Source organism: Asparagus officinalis, chromosome 7 (assembly GCF_001876935.1).
Source record: "Asparagus officinalis chromosome 7, Aspof.V1, whole genome shotgun sequence".
Lineage (NCBI taxonomy): Eukaryota > Viridiplantae > Streptophyta > Magnoliopsida > Asparagales > Asparagaceae > Asparagus > Asparagus officinalis.
The window spans coordinates 76,472,311-76,481,091 of NC_033800.1; positions in this window are offsets into that span (position 1 = coordinate 76,472,311).

Here is an 8,781-nt window from a genome sequence, read left to right on the forward strand (position 1 = left end):
CAAGATTGCCTCCATCCGTCCCCAAAGGAAGGTCTGCTAGATGGAGTGAAGGCTCTATCTATTAAGCATAGTCTACCTAGATTTATTTTTCCTGTATCTAAGTGGGATTAATATTTAAAAACCTACAACACGAGACGTAGTACGTTGAGCGAAATAATCCAAACAATGAAACCCTCATGTATATACCATAAGTCTCAAATTATAGATATCTAAACATCAATACCGAACTAAGAAAAGACAATCAAATGAAACCAACAATTAGAAATCCACAACACGAGACTGGTACGTCGAGCGAAATAATCCAAACAAGGAAACCCTCATGTATATACTATATGTCTCAAGTTGTGAATCTCTAATCATTGATTCCAACTAAGAAGTAAAGAAGGCAGTAAACGAAATAAGATATCAACACATCATATTTATAATATCTTCCACTATCACTGGAGAGATAGAATAAAATACCAACACATAATTTTATATACTTCCAAAAGTAACGTATCTCAATCATATAGTTCACTGATAGGTCGTATTCATAACCGGCATCTGTCACACTTAGGCTATCAAGTAATTATCTCAGTGTAACGGACTACCTTGTAGGTAACCTGAACTATGTATATGGCTCATTAGTCTCATCACGATCTTAGTGCGTAACATGAATGCGGAACGGACTACCAAATAAACATCCTAGAAATACGGCTCATGAGCCTCATCGCACACTAGTGCGGGATGGATGGCTAGATCAAGCCTCCTAAAATCTGACTCAATGGCTTGTATATGTGGAATATTGACACACTACCTCATGTAGTACTGAACTGAGCTCATCAACGATATCCACCTCATATAAATCTTTTTATCTATGGTATATCGATGCACTATCCCATATAGTACTGAGCTATGCTTATCAACGATATTCACCTCATGTATAAACCGTGTATATCTGGTATGTCGACGTACTATCTCATATAGTACTGAGTTGTGCTCATCAACGACATCCAACATGTATATGAATGATATCTAATTCAAATATGATCAAATCAAAATTTATCATAATCCCCTTGGGATTCTCAAATGTGTAATACAATATATTCATGACTATACGTGTAACATCAAGTGGCTCAAAACTCCGTGAACGCATCTCAAAGCGGCGCAACACAGCTCCACAAAACGAGCAGGAAAATAGACGAGACTTTTGTTAGTAAAATGAACATATCTTTCTCTAGGAAAACTATTTTTACAAATGGTTTTCTATTTTGAAAACTATATTCACACATCTTTCAAATGGTATAAGTTTGGTTCAGTTTGGAGTTCATTTGTTATCTCAAATCTCCAGTTAAACATTATACATATGCAGCAGTTTTTCTGCAGGATATGTTGTTAGTAAACATAATATATCTTTCTCTATAAAAATCCTTTTTAAGAATGGTTTTCTGTTTTAGAAATAATATACATATATCTTTCATTTGGAACTAGTTTGGTTAAATTTGGAATTTGTTTGCTATCTTAAAATATCAGTTAAAGATTATACAAGTGTTGTAGTTTTCTGCAGAAAATATATATTTAGTACATCACTTAAATTTCTCATATATAAATAAAATTATGAATAACCATATTGATCATGATCATGATACTATCATAAACAGTAAGAAAAGATTACTAATGTAGCATTGATTTAAAATTTACTATCAAAAATCTATCTTTTAACACCTCTGGTTAAAATTAAAGCATGAAAACACATATTCAACATCATAGTAATCATCTACACTAGCTATTTAACCATGGGGATGGGTTTGGATGATTATAATCTTGCCTCAAACGCTGTTCTAAGCCTCTAAAATAAACAGCAAGCAATCCACGAGCATAAACAACCCGTTCTCCCTTGTTACACGTTGAAGATCTCGCCCTCGTGTCGGTATTGTGCTCCACAAAGCTCTCAAAATTCATTAAAAAATCTAGAATTTTTGAGGAGAGAGGGTGACTTCTAGGGTTTATAGATATGATAAAAAAGAGGAATTTTCATGAAAAACATAGGTATTTATAGAGGAAAACCCGAAACAAACATGTTTGATCCGAACCAGAAAACCTAGTCTGACTAGAAAAACAATCTTTGGTATTCTGGTCATAACTTTCACGTCCAACCTTGAAATGATGTGATATAAGATTTAGTGGAAAGATCTTGAAGATACCTATAACTTTTGTATTTTAAGTTTTTTTCAGATTCCAACTTCTTCAGTGTGTAAAATACATATACTTTTAACTAGTCATTTTTCCCAGATTCAGGCCTGTGCACGTGTGCATGATATCTTCTATATTCACATATATACATTGAATTGATCTCAAATAAATTCCTAGCATACTCAATTATTAATAAATATTATTCTTTTTATAATACAACACGTTTATTATTTATTATAAAATATTCAATTTTTTAGGGTTTTATAGACCCTTAGCACGGTAAATAGAGGTGTCAAACTTCACCTCACTCTTCTTGCTCACATCAACAAGTTCACTGCATTTCAAACTGCAGGTCTTCGCACCCTCTTTCAATCTATACAAAGAATCAATACTGGAATGACCAATCCCCAAATGTCAAGGTCTAGTCGAATCAACAGAAGTCGTCAGCTCTTCACCTGTCACTATACCTCCAGTCAAGTAATACAGGTTATTCCTCCTGATGCCATTCATCATAATCTGAGAGTCTTCCATAATCATGAGAACCATGTTCTCAATTAGAACATTCAGACCCTCTCCAACCAAAGCTCTAATCGAGATCAAGTTCTTCCTCAAGGAAAGAATATATCTCACATCATATAACTTCCTAACAGTCACGTCAAACATCTTGATGTGAATTCTTCCTATCCCAAGGATCTGGAATGCATGGTTATCAGTCATGTACACCACACCACTATCTGGCTTCTCAAAACTAGAGAACCATTCCCTTCTAGGGACAGACATGATAGGTCGCACTACTATCCAATATCCATTCAAATTCTTCCGAATAGCTATCTGTAGGATTGATAGAAAGCGAATAAATTAAAGAGTCAGAAATATTACCATCCGATATAATGATGTTTGCTTCTGATAATGGTTGCTTCCCTTTTCCCTTCTGCTTATTCTCCATCCATTCGTCGAGCTTTGGATAGTCTTTCTTTCAATGACCAGTCTCCTTGCACCAAGCACACTGATCTTTTTTAATTGTAGGATGCCCTACTTTAGACTGTGACTTCTAATTCTTTCGGTTTAGATTCTTCCCTCTTGCGATCAATGCCTCCGCTACGGGCTCAACTGAAGCCTCATTATCCTTCTTTCGAAGCTGATAATTCACAAGTGCAGCGGTGACCTTACTATATGAAAGGGATGCATTCCCATTAATAAGAGTAAGGATGAAGGTCTCATATTCCTCGTCGGGCAAGGAACTCAACAGCAACAAAGCATTATCCTCATCTTTAATCATAACATCCACATTCGCTAAATCCGCAAGAAGCTTCGTGTAGTGATTCATGTGATCTCTAATTGAGGTTCCCTTCTTCAACTGGAAATAAATCCGCAAGAAGCTTCGTGTAGTGATTCATGTGATCTCTAATTGAGGTTCCCTTCTTCAACTGGAAACGATAAAGTCTCCTCTCATGTGATCTCTAATTGAGGTTCCCTTCTTCAACTGGAAACGATAAAGTCTCCTCTTCAAATACAAGTGATTCTCAATACTCTTTGTTAGATACTTGCTTTCGAGAATCTCTCAAATCTTCTTCACAGAAGTCTCATTCATCACATCATATTTTAGATCTTGATTCAAATAAGATCTAATCACACCACACGCCGTTCGATTTATCTTCTTCCAAACCTTCTCTTCAATCTCATCTGGCTTGCCATCTAACTCTAATGTATCCTCCAAATTCTACGCGTTCAGCGCATCCAAAACCTCGCATCTCCATAATCCAAAGTTGTTTGTGCCATTAAACTTCTCCACATCTATCTTCAGAGAGTGGATATTCAAACTCTGAATGGTCTTCACGCTAGAAGCACCACCCTCGACACTCGAAACACCTTCTTTCCCCGACATCTTTCTCAACGTACCAACGAACGAAGAATAGACCCAAAACTAAAAAAGATAGAGTTTTTACCAAAAGATCCCACTTTTATCACCAAACAAAGCCATAGACGAGCTTTCAAATCAATCTACTCCTCCAAATAGCTCAAGCGTAGCCCGAGCTCTAATACCACTTGTTGTGCGCAACGGAAATTTGGTAGAGTTTCTGATGTACAATAAGAGAGAAAGATCAATAAGAATTTCTGTCTCACCAAGGAAACAAGAATCTGAAGAGAATATTTTAACAAAGTGGGATATTAGCTCTTCCTCTCATTAGTTCTAGGACTGACTTGTCGAGGGAACCTAATAAACTATTATAATGGCCAAAAACAGAAAATCACACAAGTTTTACATGGTTCGACAATTTTCCTACGTCCACGGGGCAAGTAGGGGGATCTACAATTAGAGGGAGAGAATATAACTAGAATTTACAATCACTCAATATAAACCCTCACACAATTATCTCTCTCAAAAGTACAAAAGCCTGTTTGCACGAAGCCAAAGAAAGCCACTGATTTGTTTCTCCCGTAGACGCACTTTCCTTCTTCTCCTGCGCACATGCTCTCTGCAGCCGCCGCTTTGCACTTGCTCTCCCCCTTTCGTACTTGCATGCAAACCTAGGGCACTGCTGCAATGTATTTATAACGCAGCATTCGGGTGGGCCTTTGAGAAAAAAACCACTGAACAACGCTTAAATCGTGGTGGCATCCTTGCTTTTGTCCGTTGAACAAGATCCTTCACGCGCTTTCCTATTCTCCATCCTTCACACGCTTTTCTATTCTCCAAAGCATGTGGCCCCCACATTCTCTACTGCCTAACAATAGAAACTTTCACGCATTTATTTCTTCACGCGGCTTTTCACGTGAACTCTTCACGACCAATTTATAATAAATTATTATCTTTTGTAATATCTTTTATAACTAATTCAAATCACAAATAATATCAAATCCCTATAATCTCATTCAAGCATTTCTTTCCAAAATGAAAAAAAAAATTAGTTTTCTATTTTCATGTAAACAAAATATTCATCGAATTTTTTTTCTAGATTTCTAATTTTTTTGGATCTCCAAAAATACATCAAGTATTTAATCTCGTGCCATCCAATATTTATTTTATTTTAATTTTTGTATTATTTGTTCTAATTTTAATTGTTATCAAAATTATTTTTTTAGATCGTTAGTTTTAATTCCTATAAATTATTCTCTCATATTTTATCTACGACCCAAGGAACTTTACCTTAGAGAAATATTACCTAGGTATTTATTATGCAACCCTCAATTAGTTATTTCTAATTTTATATGTTTAATAATTATTTTTATATCTAATAGTTGATATTTTAATTTCTTTCAAAAAAATTACCGCAGGCACAAAATAATCTCTGATTTTTATCTTCAACTCATAGCTCTTTTATCGCTTGGAGGAAAATAATTCAAGTATTTAATCTACCCACGAAAAATATAATTTTTATTTTAATTTTTGTAGTATTTTTTTTGTTTTAATTCTTACCGAAAGATGTTACTTTTTGGGATCTTGATTTTTAATTTTGAGATATAATTCTCTAATATTTTATCTACAATCTAAGGTATTTTTACTTGGAGAAAGATTATACAGGTATTTATTCTACAACTCTTTAATAGATATTTTAATTGTTATATGTTTAATTAATATTTTATATATATAATATTTATAGTACTAATTTTTAATTTTTTTGTGAATACTTTAGGGAAAAAAGAATATCTAATTTTTTATTTTCAATCCATGGTTCTTTTATTACTTGGAGGAAAATAATTCAAGTATTTAATCTTCCTCGTCCAATAAAAATTTTATTTTAGTTTATGTAGTATTTTTTATTTTAATTATTATAAGAAATATTATTTTGTTAGGACCTTGAGTTTAAATTCCGAGAAATAGTTCTCCTATATTTTATCTACAACCCAAGGCACTCTTACTTGGAGAAAAATTATTCAAGTATTTATTCTACAACCCTCTTATAATTAAATTTAGTTTAATATGTTTAATATTTTTTATTTAATTGCTACATTCTTAATTTATCTTGGGCAAATATTACTGCAGGAAAACAATTTGGTGATTTTTTGTCTTCAACTCACGACACTTTTGTTGCTTAGAGAAAATAATTCAGGTATTTGATATACTTTTATCATGATTCTTTATTTTTTTAACATGTATAATATTTTTATATCTAATAGTTATTTTCAATCATAATTCATTGATTATTTTGATTTAATTTTCTAGACTTGATTTATTTAATATGCTAGGATAAAAAATATTGATTTTTAAAAAAAATAGCAATTAAAATTTATTTTTCGATATTAAGTTTAAAATTTAGATTTTTAATTTTATACATTTGTGGAAGTTCATTAAATTCAAAATTATTCATGTAAATCAAGAGTTCATGAATTCAAATATATGAGAATTTTTGGTATTTTTAAATATGATAATTGAAATTAAATTTTTTATAAGGATATTTTAGTTTCATAATTTCTAAATTTTAATTTAGATTTTTTATTTTTAAATATTTTTGAAAATATATTTTTAATTTTTTCAAATATTTCTGCAATTAATTTTTTTTCTAAATAAATTAATTTCCAAATTTGTAATTTTAATTGAACTTTTTAGATAGTTGTGAGAAATTTATTTTTATACCAAAAAAATTGTGTTTAAAATATAATTAATTTTTATAAAAAATAAATTAAATAATAATATAATTTTAGTAAATTTTAAATTATCAAATTAATCTTACTAAATACAAGTTACCAACTTAAACTACTAAATCTTACTTTAATTTATCTACCTTATATAGATCATGCTCACAATTTTCAAAATTATTTCATATTATGATAATTAAAAATATATATGAAATTATACCAAAATATGAGTAAATTTCAAGTTACAAAATTAATCTTACCAAATACAAATTACTAATTTAAACTACCAAATCATACTTTAATTTAACTTACGAATTTAGATTGTGCTAAAATGTTTTAAAATTATTCAAAATTATTTTAATTAGAAATATTTCTTATATAATGCTAAAATTAACTTATATTCAAATTAATAAATTAATATTATTGAATACAATTTTCTAATTTAAACTACCAAATTTTACTTTAATTTAACTACCAAGTTTAGATCATGTTCACAATTGTGAAAATTTAATTCGTATTTTTTAAATTGCTCTAAAATTATAATTTTTACTCAAATAATTTAGTTACCAAATTACAAATTTTAATTTGAATTTTTCCATTTTAATATAGTTATAAAAGTTTATTTTCCTAATTTCCAATTTTTAATTTGTATTTTATTCTATTTTTGGATAGTTATTAAAATATATTTTTGGTTATTTAAAATATTTCTATAATTAAAATGATCTTCAATTTTAAAATTTTAACTGAAATAATTTAGTTTCTAAATTTGAAAATTTTAATTAAAAGTTTTTATTTTTTATTTTTATATAATTTTGAATATTTAATTCACATTATTTAAATATTTCTAAAGTTAAAATTTTTACCCAAATAATTTAGTTACTGAATTTATGTTAACGAATTTTGATTTCATGATTAACATAGGTCTTGAATCTGGTGGCGACGAATCTACGGCCCCACCAAGAGCTCCAAAAAAAGGCCGAGCGTCGTGATGTATGTATATTTTTTGAGGAAGCATAGACGTCACCAAGATTTAACAGCGGTAGGATCATCTCTCAGAATGCGAAATGTGCGTTGTATGCGGCCCAGTATTCAAAGCTCATCATAAGAAGCGCACCAACATCTCAAACGGGCATATTGAAAAACACAACAAAAAGGCCAAATTTCTATCAAGGGCTGATATCCGGCCCCAGTCTATGGTTTCCCAATCATTCTCTTCACGGCTACCCTCGACAATTGGAATTATAGCACGCTGCCCGAGCCCGGAAATGCTGTATCAGGTTTATTGTTCTTTAAAAAACCTTCCTTTTCTTTAAATTTAGTTAGAGAGGGATGTGAATTTGCAAGATTTGTTTAGAGATTGGTTTTTATCCTGCATTTACAAAATTTTCTCGTCAAACCTGTCAACATTTGATATTTAAAATATTATGTGGGAGAAACAGGCGAACAAAAATATTTTTCTTATTTTAAAAATTTAAACTGCAAAATTTTTACTTTTAACTTCTGTATTTGCATCATCTAGAGTGCCCAAAACTGTTATTTATGCATAACAGCCACACTGGATTGATGAAAGTGGGAAAATGCTTTAAAAGACGTTGTTCTTTATTGCAATTGAAGAGTCACAGCACTGGTATTAATGTGAAATTTAATGTTGCAAGAAAACTGACGGAAAACTTTAAAAATTGATCAAGAATATTTACTATTTACACTAGATATATGCCAAGTAATAATAATGTAAGCTGTGCATTTTCTGAAAATAAACTTTGTCATTGCCCATGTCATGGTGAGCTTTTTCATGTTAGATGTAGTTCTGTCATATTTTAAATTTTAATTGCCTTCAAAGTGCATTTTCTGAATCTAAACCCATGCGATAGAAAAAGTGTAAGAACAGTTGCTAATATTGCATAATGCTTCTTGAAATGAGAATTTTAAAAGATGGACAAACAATGTTGCTAAAGAAAAAATTATAAGCCTTAGCACTAATTCCAAAAAGATGTGGCACCATAGGTGGAATTCCACCTATGCCAATTTATC